Raw genomic sequence first — 16745 nt, 5'->3', positions numbered from 1 at the left:
AACACTCCTTCCGTGGCATCCAACTGCTCTTAAATGCAAGTAAAACTAAATGCATGCTCTCCAACCGATCGCTGTCCGCACCCGCCCGCCCGTCTAGCATCACTACTCTGGACGGTTCTGACTTAGAATATGTGAACAACTACAAATACCAAAATAGTCTCCATGTCAGCATCAGTGGTGTATAGGTGAGGACGGAGTCAAGCGCAGGAAACAGAACTGAGTAAAAAATAACGTACTTTACTCAGGAAAAATAAACAGTACAATAAGTCCACGTAGGGATAACAAACCCTAACACACAAGACTAACACAAAACAGGAACAATCACGCACAAAACTCTCACCCCAGTATCTCTACTTGCACATTCATCCTCTGCACATCTATCACTCCATAATTGTTCAATTGTAATTATTTTACCGCTATGGCCTATTTATTGCCTTACCTCCCTAATCTTACTACATTTGCACACACTGTGTATAGATTTTCCTATTGTGTTATTGACTGTACGTTTGTTTGTCCCATGTGTAACTCTGTGTTGTTCGCGTCGCACTGCTTTGCATTATCTTGACCAGGTCGCAGTTGTAAATGACAATTGTTCCTGGTTAAATAAAGGTGAGAAAAAAAAACATACACTGCATTCAGAAAGTTTTCAGACACCTTGACTTTCCACATTTTGTTACACTACAGCCTTAATATAATTTCCCCCTCATCAATCTCCACACAATGAACCGTAATGATGAAGCAAAAACATCTTTTTTGATATTTTTGCACATTTATAAAATAAAAAAAAACTGAAATATAACATTTACATAATTATTCAGACCGTGTCCGCTGCACTTTGTTGAAGAACCTTTGGCACCAATTACATCCTCAATTCTTCCTGGGTATGACGCTAAAAGCTTGGCACACCTATTTGGGGAGTTTCTCCCATTTGTCACTGAAGATCCTCTCAAGCTCTCAAGGAGTGTCGCTAAACATCTAATTTCAGGTCTCTCCAGAGATGTTCGATCGGGATCAAGTCCGTGCTCTGGCTGGGCCACTCAAGAACATTCAGAGACTTGTCCCGAAGTCTCTCCTGCGTTCTCTTGGCTGTGTGCTTTGGGTCGTTGTCCTATTGGAAGGTGAACCATCACCCCAGTCTGAGGTCCTGAGCACTCTGGAGCAGGTTTTCATCATGGATCTATCTGTAGTTTGCTCCGTTCATCTTTCCCTTGATCCTGACTATTCTCCCAGTCCCTGTCACTAAAAAGCATCAGACGTGATGCTTGACATTGAGGCCAAAGAGTTTAATGTTGGTTTCATCATACCATAGAATCTTGTTTCTCATGGACTGTGAGTCCTGTAGGTGCCTTTTTGCAAACTCCAAGCAGGCTGTCATGTGCCTTTTACTGAGGAGTGGCTTCCGTCTGGCCACTCTACCATAATGGCCTGATTGGTGGAGTGCTGCTAAGATGGTTGTCCTTCTGGAAGGTTCTCCCATCTCCACAGAGGAACTGGAGCTCTGTCAGAGTGACCATTGGGTTCTTGGTCACCTCCCTGACCAAGTTCCTTCTCCCCGATTGCTCAGTTTGGCCGGGCGGCCATCTCTAGGAATAGTCTTGGTGTTTCCAAACTTATTTCATTTAAGAATGATGGAGGCCACTGTGTTCTTGGGGACCTTCAATGATGCAGACATTTTTGGTACCCTTCCCCAGATCTGTGCCTCGACACAATCCTCTCGGAACTCTACAGACAATTCCTTCGACCTCATGGCTTTTGCTCTGACATGCACTGTCAACTTTGGGACCTTATATAGTTTGCTTTGTGCCTTTCCATGTCCACTCAACTGTATTTACCACAGGTGGACTCCAATCAAGTTGTAGAAACATCTCAAGGATGATCAATGGAAACATGATGCACCTGAGCTCAATTTCGAGTCTCATGGCAAAAGGTTTGAATACTTAGTTTAATGTAAATAAACTTTTTATGTTTTTTTATATATAAATTTGCAAAAAATCTTAAAACCTGGTTTTGCTTTGTCATTATGTGGTATTGTGTGTAGATTGATCAGGGACAAATGTATTGAGATTCGAACACGCAACCTTTGGGTTTCTAGACGTTCGAGGTATGCGCCTGCACCCTGACCAATCTCCCTCCTTTTTTTGCTTCAAGTAAACTGTGTTATGTAACCATGCCAAACGTTTAAAAAACTCTGTCTGTGCCCTTGAGCAAGGCACTTAACCGTAATTGCTCCTGGAAGTCGCTTTGGATAAGAGTCTCTGCTAAATTACTAAAATAATTACTAAAATAAGTAAAACATGATGCTGCCACCACAATGCTTGAAAATACAGAGGATTTCACTCAGTGTTGTGTTTTATTGAATTTGACCCAAACCTGTAGATTTGAATTTGCTGTGTTGTCTTGCAGTTTTCCTTAATGACCTTGTTTCAAACAGAATTGATGATTTGAAGTGGATTGTTATACACAGGCTTGCTTCTTTTTACTTTGTCATACAGGCCAGTATTGTAGAGTGAATGCAATGTAGTAGATTCTCTGAATTTTCAAGTATTGTGGTTCAACCCACCATCACAAATGATCATGAAATTCACCAGACACACAAAAAAGTCACAATTTTGTATACAGTACATCTCAATCACATAAAGGTGGTTGAATATTTAAAACAGAAATGATAGGAGATTGGTTGGTCGGGGAGAATGAGTGGGTGTACAACACGAAGGTCTAGCAATCCAAACGTTGCTTGTTTGATTCGCATAATAAACAACTTTAGCTTTTTTTGGTGTGGAAAAACTTGACTGGCCTGGACAGAGCCCCGACCTCAACCCCATCGAACACCTTTGGGATGAATTGGAATGCTGACTGTGAGACAGGCCTAATCATCCAGTATCAGTGCCCGATCTCGCTAAGTCTCTTGTGGCTGAATGGAAGCAAGTCCCCGCAGCAATGTTCCAACATGTAGTGGAAATTATCTGTCCTAATACTTTTGGACCTCACTGTATGTTCCCCGAAGAGTTATGCAAGGTTGGTAGAATCTTATAAAAATTATTCACAGCTGTAATGGCTGCCAAAGGTGCTTCTATCAAGTATTAACTCTAGGTTGTAAAGAAATACACAATCAATATATCCCCCCCAAAATATATATTAATTTGGAAAATATTTTATATATATTTTTTTTTAGGTTGTGTAGATCGGTAGGAAACATAACAAATGTAATCCTTTTTAGATTTAATATTAAGGCAGAAAATTGTGAAGACTGTGCAAGGGGTGGGTTGACTTTCACTAGCGACTGTACATGTATGTATGATCAAAAGTACTTCATATGTAAATGTGTGAGGACTGCTTAACTTTGAATAAGGTTGAGCCTTCTTGCCCCCCCCCCCACACACACACACTTTTCTCATCATGACATATTTAATCAAAGCATTCAATAAAGCCAGGGAGAATCATCTACCATCACTGTATCACTTAGCTGCCTGGGACAGTGCTAATAATAAGCCTTGTCTATCTCAGGCCAATGCTCATGTAATACTCAGACCAGGCGACATCCAGAACAACTCACGCCTAGGGATCCCTCTGTTCTAGTAGTAGTACTGCCATATGGGTTACATTTAATACTTTTGAGGTAGACTCCAGGAATTCAATCTTCCCAAAAATATTTTTCTGATGATTCCCATTGTTGAGGTAACAGAAAAAATGCATTTACATGTGTGAAACAGCAGCTTAATGTTTATTTTCAATTTTTTATCCATTCCAGAACTAATGGCCAAAGATACAAAAACGTTTCTTCCCTGACAGACTGTGGTTAACATGGGCGTAAAAAGATATATAGCCCTTCCCAATACCTTATAGCCTTAGCTAACCTGAGGTTACAAACAGGGCCTTAGCCAGGGTACAAGATTCTTTAAGAAAGTTGAAGCTCATTTACTGACTGCATTTCTATACAATTAAAAAACTTGAAGATGCTATTTGATGAAGAGCAAAAGCAAGCAAAAATGACCCCAGCTGCTATCACTTTGGTTGCTGTAGCAGAGAGTAGGCTAATTGTTACCATTTTATAACAAATTTCAGGCAAATCTACTCATTTTGCCATGGGTCAGAGAGAACATATTCCAGTTTAACAACAAATTTCCTGCAATTCTACACATTTTGTCATGACTTATGCCATGTTAATTTGATAGCTGAGTGAAAGTGACTAACTAAATCAATTGGGGCCCCCTGGAGGTCAGGGCCCCTGGACATGTGCCCTGCATGCCCGGGCGGTAATTTGGCCATGATTTCTACAAGTTTAGATAATCGTGTTAGTCTAGCCAGCTAATTTACAAATCTAAAACATGTTAGCTGACATGGGCTAATTGAGTGACTGTCAGTGAGTGACATAACAAGAGGAAAACTGCTGATGCACACCACTTTTTGAAATTGCACCTTGTGTATTCTACCACTCTAACTCTCAACAGTAAATTGAGACTCTGACTGAGTACCCCACCCCCCTCAACATTTGAAAGAATTGCTGACGTCCGGACCTCAGTGTCGTCATATGAAGCTAAGGCCCTGGCTACAACCCATTGCTGCAAAAATAGTGTAATTACGATTGATGGACTTTTCAATCTAGTGTGGAGATTACATCCTCCCAAAGCCTGTAATGAAGCAAGAGCAGCTCCAGAACTCTGGGAAGGAAGAGCGGCCTGTCAGAGTCCTGGAGAATGTCAGATTAAACTAACATGTGCCAGTCAATATTGGTACATACTGACCCTAGGTACCTTTGAAGCAAAACCATTAAGTCCAACATTTCCCACTGAAAGTGTTTATCTGTAAGGATGGCTTACATGTCCTCTGAAGCAGATATTGAAACTGATTGGACAAATGGTAAAATACCAGACGGGACCACAAGACCGACCTCAGAAAATGGGGAGAAAAAAATCTTAATCTGCAACACAATGGTGCTCTCTTGAAACCCTATCATTTTCACTTCCAGTGGGTCTGCTGTCTGACTGTGAATGAAGTGAAAAGAACGGATAGTGTCGAAAATTGGATCAGAGCTAACATTCGCTCATTTTTATCAGCAGCTACCAAAGGTCATCTGACATAATAGCTGATGAATTTAAACTCAGCGGATTTCATTTGCAATTTTCAATTTAGCAAGGCCTCCGAACCCCACTGCGATAAGAGCCTTCTCCTATCGTGGCCTGTCACAAACATCAAGGATCCTTGCAAGCCCACAGGAAGGGAAGAGGAGAAAGCGACATATCAAAAGAATTAAAGATAAGGTTGGTAGGGAGAAGAGGGTGTTACCATGTTTAAAAGTTGAGAAGTAAGTTAAGTAAATTGCATTTATAAGAAGCCACGATGAGGAGACCATATTTGACTATTTTCAGGTAGAGCTAAAAGGTTGTCATCTATTGAAATAACACACACAGTATAACTGGCTAATTAGTCTGCAGGTAAAACTACTCTTCCTTATCACAATGAACAATGTACAGTATGACATGGTAGAGTCTGTATCTATTTAGTATATGATGGTGTCTGTCTGTATCCGTTATATAAGTAATCACAGTGTAAGGATGAGAATTGGATGTTCATCATTGATTACTAATGCCTGACCTGTGCCTATAAATTAATCTGTGTCACGTGAACTAATTGAGAAGGTGGTTGCATGTCTTGGAATATGAGCTCCCTTTGCTGTCTCGTGTCAAAGTCGTATCTTTCTTATAGTCAAGGGTCCACTCGCCGAACGCTCCAAACGGCGCGTTACAGTAGCAATAGCCGTCAGTTACAACATAGCTTTACTTTTTAGTATTACAGTATTACATCAGTATTTAATGGCTATGATTATTTTTTTAAACGAATGCATATCAAAGAGTAAATCAAATATAACTAATATGGTTATTGTGGCTGGAAGTTACTTTGAGGTGATTTAGGCATGTTATTTGGAGTATGTTAGCACTTTCATTGTTTTGAACTCAACTATGTTTAATACTAACCTGTAGCCAAGTAAAGAAAGCCAAATCTTGAGCTTATGACTCGCTATGTCCATTGACTCGATGTCCAGAGGGGGCGGAGGGACCTCAGGCACCTCACCTTCTTGAAGGGGACCAGCCACCACCGGCCTGAGGAGAGACACATGAAACGAGGGGTTAATACGATAATAAGTAGGAAGTTGTAACCTGTAACACACCTCGTTTATCCTCCTCAAGACTTTAAATGGCCCCACACACTGCGGCCCCAGCTTCTGGCAGGGCAGGCGGAGGGGCAGGTTTCTGGTCGAGGGCCAGACCCGGTCCCCCGGTGCGAACACGGGGGCCTCACTGCGGTGCTGGTCAGTGCTCTTCTTCTGCCGTCCCCCCGCCAGTCTCAGCGATTCCTGGACGGCTTTCCAGGTGTCCTTTGAGCGCTGTACCCATTCCTCCACCGCAGGAGCCTCGGTCTGGCTCTGATGCCATGGGGCCAGGACCGGTTGGTAGCCCAACACACACTGGTAGGGAGACATGTTCGTTGAGGAGTGGCGGCGGGAGTTCTGAGCGAGCTCAGCCCAAGGAACATACCTCGCCCACTCACCTGGCCGGTCCCGGCAATATGACCGCAGAAACCTGCCCAAATCCTGGTTTACTCACTCCACCTGCCCATTACTCTTGGGGTGGAAACCCGAGGTCAAGCTGACCGATACTCCCAGCCTCTCCATAAACGCCCTCCAAACTCTGGACGTGAATTGGGGGCCCCGATCAGAAACTATGTCCTCAGGCGCCCCGTAGTGCCGGAAGACCTGGGTAAACAGGGGCTCCGCAGTCTGCAGGGCCGTAAGGAGACCGGGCAACGGGATGAGACGGCAGGACTTAGAAAACCGATCCACAACAACCAGGATCGTCGTACTTCCCTGGGACGGGGGAAGGTCGGTGAGGAAGTCCACCGACAAGTGTGACCACGGCCGTTGTGGAACGGGGAGGGGCTGTAACTTCCCTTTAGGCAAGTGTCGAGGAGCCTTGCTCTGAGCGCACACCAAGCAGGAGGAGACATAAAATCTCACGTCCTTGGCCAACGTGGACCACCAGTATCTCCCCCTAAGACTCCGCACTGTCCTCTCGATGCCAGGATGGCCCGAGGAGGGTAGAGTATGAGCCCAATGTATTAATTTATCACGGACCCCCCTCGGCACGTACTGAGCCCCTGCTGGACACTGAGGTGGGGTAGGCTCTAACCGTGATGCCCTCTCTATCTCCGCGTCCACCTCCCATACTACTGGTGCCGCGAGACATGAAGGTGGAGGGATGGGGGTCGGCTCGAAGGACCGCTCCTCGGTATCATAGAGGCGGGACAGCGCGTCGGCTTTAGTGTTTTGGGAGCCTGGCCGGTACGAGATGGTGAAGCGAAACCGGGTAAAGAACATGGCCCATCTAGCCTGACGCAGATTCAGTCTCCTCGCTGCCCGGATGTACTCGAGATTACGATGCTCAGTCCAGATGAAAAAAGGGTGCTTAGCCCCCTCAAGCCAATGTCTCCACACCTTCAGAGCCTTGACTACAGCTAACAACTCCCGGTCCCCCACGTCATAGTTTCGCTCTGCCGGACCGAGCTTCTTTGAAAAAAAAGCACAAGGGCGGAGCTTTGGTGGCGCGCCCGAGCGCTGGGACAGCACGGCCCCTATCCCAGCCTCGGACGTGTCCACCTCCACTAGGAATGCTAAAGAGGGGTCTGGATGTGCCAACACGGGCGCATCCGAACAGCTCCTTCAGACGACTGAAAGATCTGCCCGCCTCTGCTGACCAACGCAAGCGCGCCGGACCTCCCTTCAGCAGCACCTGACCAAAACCCTGGATAAACCTCCGGTAGTAATTGGCAAACCCTAAAAACCGCTGCACCTCTTTTACGGTGGTCGGAGTCAGCCAATTACGAACAGCTGTAACGCGGTCACACTCCATCACCACCCCGGAGGTGGAAATACGATAACCCAGGAAGGAAACGGCCTGTTTGAAGAACACACATTTCTTGGCCTTGACATACATGTCATGCTCCAGCAGTCGCCCAAGTACCTTATGTACCAGAGACACGTGCGCTGCGCGTATGGCAGAATAGATCAAGATGTCATCGATGTACACTACCACTCCCTGCCCGTGCAGGTCTCTGAGAATCTCGTCTACAAAGGATTGGAAGACGGCTGCAGCATTCTTCAACCCATATGGCATGACGAGGTCCTCATAATGGTCAGATGTAGTACTAAATGCGGTTTTCCACTCATCTCCTCCCCGGATAAGCACCAGATTATACGCACTCCTCAGGTCCAGTTTTGTGAAGAAGCGCGCCCGTGAAATGATTCCACCGCCGTAGCGATGGAAGGTAGTAGGTAACTAAACCCCACTATGATAGAATTTAGACCTTGATAATCAATGCACGGACGCAGACCTCCCTCCTTCTTCTTCACAAAAAGAAGCTAGAGGAGACGGGTGATGTGGAGGGCCGAATGTACCCCTGTCCCAGCGATTCAGCGACATATGTCTCCATAGCCACTGTCTCCTCCTGGAACAATGGGTACACGTGACTCCTAGGAAGTGCAGCGTTCACCAGGAGGTCTATCGCGCAGTCCCCTCGACGATGGGGTGGTAATTGGGTCGCCTTCCTCTTACTGAAGGAGATCGCCAAATCGGCATATTCAGAAGGAATGGGCACGGTGGAAACCTGGTCTGGACTCTCCACCGTAGTCGCACCAACGGAAACTCCTATACACCTGCCTGAACACTCCTCTGACCACCCTCTAAGAGCCCCCTGTCGCCATGAAATCACCGGGTTGTGATGAGCTAGCCAGGGAATTCCCAACACCAGTGGAAACGCAGGTGAATCGATAAGGAACAGACTAATCCGCTCCTTATGACCCCCCTGCGTTACCAAGTCCAGTGGCACCGTGGCCTCCCTGACCACTCCTGACCTTAATGGTCGGCTATCTAAGGAGTGCAGGGGGAAAGGTAGGTCTAACGACACCAGGGGAATCCCTAGCCTTAACGCGAGCCCACGATCCATGAAGTTCCCAGCTGCGCCTGAATCGACTAGCGCCTTATGCTGTAGAGAGGGAGAAAACCCAGGAAAAGAGGTTAACACAAACATATGACCGACAGGAAGCTCTGGGTGAGTCTGGTGCTGACTCACCTGGGTTGGCCGAGTAGTGCTCCGCCTGCGCTCCCGAATGGACATGTCTATGAGTTCATCCAAGGTGAGGGTGGTGTCCCGACACGCTAGCTCCCTGTGGACGTCCTCCCTGAGGCTACATCGGTAGTGGTCCATCAAAGCCCTGTCGTTCCACCCCGCTCCTGCAGCCAAGGTCCGGACCTCCAGGGCAAAGTCCTGCGCGCTCCTCGTCTCCTGTCGCAGGTGGAACAGCCGTTCACCAGCCGCCCGACCCTCTGGTGGGTGATCGAACACAGCTCGGAATCGGCGGGTGAACTCGGGGTAGTGATCCCTCGCCGAGTCAGGGCCATTCCACACTGCGTTAGCCCACTCCAGGGCTCGTCAAGTCAGACAGGAGACGAGGACGCTCACGCTCTCCTCCCCTGAGGGAGTAGGATGGACGGTCGCCAGGTATAATTCCAGTTGGAGGAGGAACCCCTGACACCCAGCCGCCGTCCCATCATACTCCCTGGGGAGTGCAAGACGCAGGGCCCCGGAGCCGGATGCTGAAGCAGGGGTAGGTGGTGCTGGTGGAGGGTGCGCTGGAGATGAGGTGGGAAGGCCACTCCTCTCCTATCGGTCCATCCTCTCCATCATCAGATCCATTGCCGATCCTATTCGGTGGAGAATGGTGGTGTGATGGAGGACCCTCTCCTCCATCGATGGGAGAGGAGGTGCGGCTGCTCCTGCTGATTCCATAACAGAAGGTGCGGGATTCTGTCACGGCTGACTGGGTGTGTGAAGTAAGAATCAGGCGCAGAGAGCAGAGAGTTCCAAAGGGAAAAGTGCACTTTAATCTGGCACCAAAATACAATGCCAAAAACACAGGATACGCGGTCCGGAGCACTAACACACCCAACGACACAACATGTAACACAAAATGAATCCCGCACAAAACAAGGGCGGGTTTACTAGGCTTAAATAAGGAAGCACATCAGGAAAACACAATTAGACACAGTTGCAACTAATAAGACAAAACAAACAGAAAAAGGAAAAGGGATCGGTGACAGCTAGTAGGCCGGTGACGACGACCGCCGAGCACCGCCCGAACAGGCAGGGGAGCCAACTTCGGCGGGAGTCGTGACAGACTCCAAGGATGTCCTATGTTATCCATAAGAAAGGGTAAACTTGTATTGCGGGTGAATAGTCATAGTATAGCCTCATAATATTACATGATATTCTCATCCTTCACTAAAATTTAATGCAGCGCAACATGGAGCCATATATTATCCAGACATATTATCCTGAACGAGGATCTCTGCCAAGGAATCCAAACAAAATACTCCCATCAAATTCTATTCAAAGCTGGTAAGGGACACCTGACTGTCCTAGAGACGAGGAAGCAATCCGGCAGGAGGCTGAGTGAATAGGAGAGAGCCACTCATAGGCACTTAGCAGAGATGCCGGGCCTAGTAAGGGATGGAAATCGCAGAGAACAGCTGTGACTAATACCGTCTTGTAAGTGCTAGACCCAAAGAAAATGTGGAGTGCTTCAGAACAATCCTGAACATAAAAAATAGAGAGAAAAAAAGATTTATCTAACAGGAAAAATATGTACAATTATGGCCCTGATTGAACTCTACTTTGGATTTAATGGCTGCCAAATTGTACCAGAGTGGCTTAGGATGTTGAAGTCGATGTTAAAACAAAGGGATTCACTCAGCATCTATTCAATATTATATAATGTGCAGGGTAGATCATAGAATTGGAGCATTGGACATCTATGATGACAACACTAATGTATTATAGTCCAGTATAAGAGAAGTGACTGAGTAGTAATATGTCTTCATTAAGCCGATACAATGCTGAAATACATTCAATCATGTATCATACAGTATGAATGCTCTATCTCCAATGTAATCCACTACCTAAATGGAAAAATTAAATGGACAAATACGTAATGACCTTGAAAGAAATAGCTCTTCAGTTGTGGTATTCTTCCCCGTGTTTGTCAAATTATCACAGTGTTGTGTGTGTGCACGTGTGCAAAAAAAAAAGATGGCTCATCTACACGAGACAGGGACAACGTGGTTGGATGCAGCAAAAACTGGGACGTGTGACAAGTGTCTTCATCTTGCATTAATTGCTCAAATTGAAGCTTTGCCACATCTCTCCAAGCTAGATGGTGCTGCGGGGTCCCTTTGATATGATAATGGTATGCTTCTTAGCAGAGGAAAATGCAAATTGCAGGCGGTAATTTGGTGGCATGCACCTGCCGACACAAGACTCTTCTCTGCCTTGCCATGGCCGAAGTTCCAGCCACACACAAACGCAGCCCACTGGCGAAATTACACTCAGTCACTCAGGCCCGTGTCTCCAACAGACACTCCCTCTCCCAGTATTGAACACCAGCTCTGGTCTACATTTAGATTTTTCATGTTCAGTCAACAATACCAAACCAGCACACACTGTCAAAAATGTCTAAAAAGGTGTCATGACATACAATTATATATTTGTAATACTGTGTGTAGTCTTCATTTCAACTTCCAGTGAGATGCTGTTGTGCACCTCAGAGCTGTGTTTGCACCATGATCATCTCCAGACAGGAAACCCACATGGTTCAATGAATAATGGCTCCTCTCCAACTTCTCTAACAAACCTTTTTGCTGCAAAATCTAAATGTGGACACATTGTTCAAGTAGCATTTTGCCAAACGGTGCCAAGCTCATCTTTGAACGGTTGTTCCAAGACAAAGTGATGTGGTTCATGTTCCGGATACTAGCCGAATGTTTGATATGTGAAAAATGAAAATACAGAATTAGTCAAATACTCATAGTCCTCAGCATGTGCTTTCCCTTACTCCAAACACATCACAGTCACATGATGTCAATGGCTGCTCTGCCTCATACTCATGTGCATTAGAAACAATAGTGTTGGTTCATCTCTGACACCAGTTCATATTTGCCTCACCACAACTTGGCTCTAAATGTAACTCATTTAAGCAGGAATACTAGTCTTTCCATTAAAATGCATCTACAATGAAACTGTAAATTACACATTTAGTCAAACATCACTGGTCATCCAAGCCATCTCAGGACAGTTGTATGATGCAATTATTTGGGCTCTGACACCCAAAGATACAAGTGGGCATTTCCATGTAAAGGACCCATGAGCACCAACATGTAAAGTCTATAGGAGCATGTCAAATTTGGTGTTAAATGAAAGCTAAGAGTCTATATATTTGGGAAATGAAGGCATACTGTATACATTGCATTCGGAAAGTATTCAGTCCCCTTCACCTTTTCCACATTTTGTTATGTTACAGCCTTATTCTAAAATTGATTGAATAGTTTTTTCCCCCATATTAATCTACAAACAATACCCTATAATGACAAAGCAAAAATGTGACTCGTTTCAGGAAACTATGTGCATGTCGCGCGTCACTACTTCACAGGAGAGCCATTTGAAAATAAACTTTATATTTTTTAATCAAAATGTGTTTTTTGGCAGAAATGCCTTCTGGAACATGTGAACTTTCATGCACCTTATTAACAGACTTGTATGACATCTGTAAATACAAATAAAATTGTTAAATTACGAGCCTAGTTGGTCTAGCCACTGAAAAGAACATCAACCTTCCCGCTATCCATGATTGGCTGAGATAATGAGTGGGCTGGACATGCCGAGAGGTCGAGTTTTGAAATTAGTGGAATTAGAGTATGATAGCTAAGGAGATGGAAAAAACACCTGTCTCTGGATTACATCTTCAAACTAAGGGCAAGCATTGCATCCGTGGAGAAGCATCCATCCATGTATATGGGTAAAATAGTCTAGCTAACTACATTTTCAAATATTACACGTTTCTAATTTTGTCAGAAAGTTGTTTTCATTTCAAGTTAAAGTGTACTGTTAGCTAGCTAGGTAACGTTAGCTGGATGACTCGCTAGTTAACATTACGCGCATGATCTGTGTCATAATAATATTCATATCAGAGCCATTTGCTTTGCTAGTTATAGCCTAATGTTAGCTAGCTAACATTGAACCTGGTTGGTTAGCTACCTGCAGATTCATGCAGGATAGTTACGTCATGAGTTGGGATTATGGTTCATTGTTTAGCCAGCTAGCTACACGTCTTAACAAAAGACTCCACTATGCAAGTAACCACTTCAATAGAATGCTAATGATATCACTGCAACAACTGTTGATAGACGTAGCTGGTAAATTCGCTCTGGCTATCTAATCCGATTTCAGAGCACTCTCATCTGAGTGTGCCAAAAAGCAGAATAACTGACGAATTTACGAATGCTCAACATTCGTATAGCCAGTTAGCTTGGTTGCTTGACTGCTGTTGTCAGGACAGAGCGATCAGATCAACACTACTCCTCGACCAGAGCATCTAGTATACGCTGTGAATGCTCCGAGAGTGAAATGCTTTGAATTTACGAACGAACAATCTGACAACGCTTTGAGTTTACAGGCGGGGCCATAGCTTAAGAGGGTGTGAATGATGCTGAATGGGTGAAGATAAAGAAGAGCTCTCCAGAGGGTGTACCAAAACATTCAAAGGCCATTTTCTCAAAAGTGAGGTTACAAGTTTATCAACTTTCAACGCAGAATTACTTTCCCATGGTTCCTCAACTATAGTGTATGATATACCATTTTCTAGCTCTTTCTCTACCTTTATCCAATGTAAAAAAAAAAAACTACAAAAGACAGAATCGAGCCAGTCGGTCACAAATATGTTTTTAGACATTTTTGAGAAGAAAAAAAAAAAATTCATAAGTATTCGGACCCTTTACTCAGTACTTTGTTGAAGAATCTTTGACAGCGATTACAGCCTCGAGTCTTCTTGGGTATGACGCTAAAAGCTCGGCACACCTATTTGGGGAGTTCCCCCTATTATTCTCTGCAGATCCTCTCAAGCTCTGTCAGGTTGGATGGGGAGCGTCCCTAAGCAGCGATTTTCTGGTATTTTAAAGAGATGTTCGATTGGGTTCAAGTCCGGGCTATGGCTGGCCCACTCAAAGACATTCAGAGAGTTGTCCCCAAGCCACTCCTGTGTTGTCTTGGCTGTGTGCTTAGGGTCATTGTCCTGTTGATAGGTGAACCGTCATCCCAGTCTGAGGTCCTGAGCACTCTGGAGCAGGTTTTCATCAAGAATCTCTCTGTAGTTTTCTCCGTTCATCTTTCCCTCGATCCTGACTAGTCTCCCAGTCCCTGCCGCTGAAAACCATCCCCACAGCACGATGCTACCACCACCATGTTTCACCGTAGAGATGGTGCCATGTTTCCTCCAGACATAATTACTGAGGAGTGGCTTCCGTCTGGCCACTCTACCATAATGGCCTGATTGGTGGAGTGCTGATAAGATGGTTGTCCTTCTGGAAGGTTCTTCCATCTCCACAGAGGAACTCTGGAGCTGTATCAGAGTGACCGTCGGGTTCTTGGTCCCCTCCCTGACCAAGTTCATTCTCCTCCGATTGCTCAGTTTGGCCCGGCAGTCAGCTCTAGGAAGAGTCTTGGTGGTTCCAAAATTCTTCCATTGAAGAATGATGGAGGCTACTGTGTTCTTGGGAACCTTCAATGCTGCAGACATTTTTTGGTGCCCATCCCCTGATCTGTGCCTCGACACAATCCTGTCTCTGACCTTTACGGACAATTCCTTCGACCTCATGGCTTGGTTTCTGCTCTGACATGCACTGTCAACTGTGAGACCTTATAAAGATAGGTGTGTGCGTTTCCAAATCATGTCTAAATTGAATTTACCACAAGTGGACTCAAATCAAGTTATAGAAACATTTCAAGGATGATCAATGGAAACAGGATGCACCTGAGCTCAATTTCGAGTCTCATTGCAAAGGCTCAGAATACTTATGCAAAGAAGATATTTCTGTTTTTTTATTTAATAAATTTGATCATTTAAAAACCTGTTTTCACTTTGTCCATACGTGGTATTGTGTATAGATTGATGAGGAAAAATATTTATTTAATCCATTTTAGAATAAGGCTGTAATGTAACAAAATGTGGAAAAAGTCAAGGGGTCTGAATCCTTTCCGAATGCACTGTATATGTTTTTCATTTTTCATCCTAAAAATTTGTAATAAGCCAAGGCCTTGATTTCTGGTCACACAGATGGAAAAAGTCTTAGAAGGTATTAGAAATAGGTCAAAACACAATCATGTTGAAGTAAAGGGTGAACACCAGTCGTGTGATCTGGTGGCCCAGACGCATACAGTATACATACCAGAGTGTTACTGGCTTTACTTGTTTTGGGGATCCAGGCCACTTACTTTAACTCCAACCAAGAAACATCTCAAGGATGATGAATGGAAACAGGGTGCACCTGAGCTCAATTTCCAGCCTCATAGCAAAGGGTCTGAATACTTATGTAAATAACGTATTTGTTTTTATTTTTATACTTTTGCTGATTTTAAAACCTGTTTCGTTTTGTCCTTACAGGGTATTGTGTGTAGATTGATGAGAAAAAAACCATTTCTTTAATCCTTTTTAGAATAAGGCTGCAATGTAACAAGATGTGGAAAAAGTGAAGGGGTCTGAAACCTTTCCGAATGCACTGTATAATCAAAGAAATAAGCAAAGGCTTTGATTTCTGGTCACACAGGTGGAAAAAGTCTTAGAAGGTATAAGTTGCCACCCTTTGCCTTGATGACACCTTTGAACACTGGCATTCTCTCAACCAGCTTCATGAGGTAGTCACCTGGAATGCATTTCAATTAACGGCACTACCGTGTTAAAAGTTCATTTGTGGAATTTTTATTTCTTAATGCATTTGAGCCAATCAGTTGTGTTGTGACAAGGTACATTTTTAAATGTAACCTTCATTTAACTAGGCAAGTCAGTTGAGAACAAATTCTTATTTACAATGACAGCCCCTAAGGTAGGGGTGGTATACAGAAGATAGCAGATTCCATATAATGGAAAGAAGAGCTCAAAAAAGCAAAAAGAAACAACAGTCCATCATTACTTTAAGACATGAATGTGAGTCAATTTGGAAAATTTCAAGAATTTTTTAAGTTTCTACAAGTGCAGTCGCAAAAACCATTAAGCTCTATGATGAAACTGTCTCTCACGAGGACCGCCACAGGAAAGGAAGTTCATTAGAGTTACCAGCACCTCAAAATTTGCCCAAATAAATGCTTCACAGAGTTCAAATAACAGACACATCTCAACATCAGCTGTTCAGAGGAGACTGCGTGAACCAGGCCTTCACTGTCAAATTGCTGCAAAGAAACCACTAGTAAAGGACACCAATAAGAAGAAGAGACTTGCTTGGGCCAAGAAACACGAGCAATGGACATTAGACCGGTGGAAATCTGTCCTTTTGTCTGATGAGTCCAAATTTGAGATTTTTGGTTCCAAACGCTGTGTCTTTCTGAGACACAGAGTAGGTGAATGGATGATTTTCGCATGTGTGGTTCCCATCATGAAGTATGGAGGAGGAGGTGTGATGGTGTGGGGGTGCTTTGCTGGTGACACTGTCTGGAATTTATTTAGAATTCAAGGCACACTTAACCAGCACGACTACCACAGCATTCTCAAACGATACGTCATCCCATCTGGTTTGTGCTTAGTGGGACTATCATTTGTTTTTCAACAGGACAATGACCCAACCCACCTCCAGGCTGTGTAAGGGTTATTTGAC

The 16745-nt window shown here is 44.5% G+C and overlaps 1 long non-coding RNA gene across 2 annotated transcripts in view; it reads right to left on the bottom strand.

Moving 5' to 3' along the window:
- The window catches only part of LOC110521547 (uncharacterized), a 142092-nt gene that overhangs the window by 82406 nt on the left and 42941 nt on the right, over nucleotides 1-16745 (bottom strand). For both annotated transcript variants that reach the window (XR_002473162.3, XR_016495167.1), the window contains one exon: nucleotides 5973-6098. This is a non-coding gene — a long non-coding RNA (uncharacterized LOC110521547). Of the gene's footprint in view, nucleotides 1-5972; nucleotides 6099-16745 lie in introns of those variants that run through there.

This window comes from Oncorhynchus mykiss, chromosome 4, assembly GCF_057628025.1.
Source record: "Oncorhynchus mykiss isolate SJ-2025 chromosome 4, ASM5762802v1, whole genome shotgun sequence".
NCBI classification, from domain to species: Eukaryota; Metazoa; Chordata; class Actinopteri; order Salmoniformes; family Salmonidae; genus Oncorhynchus; species Oncorhynchus mykiss.
This window is presented reverse-complemented; position numbering and strand designations above follow the sequence as displayed.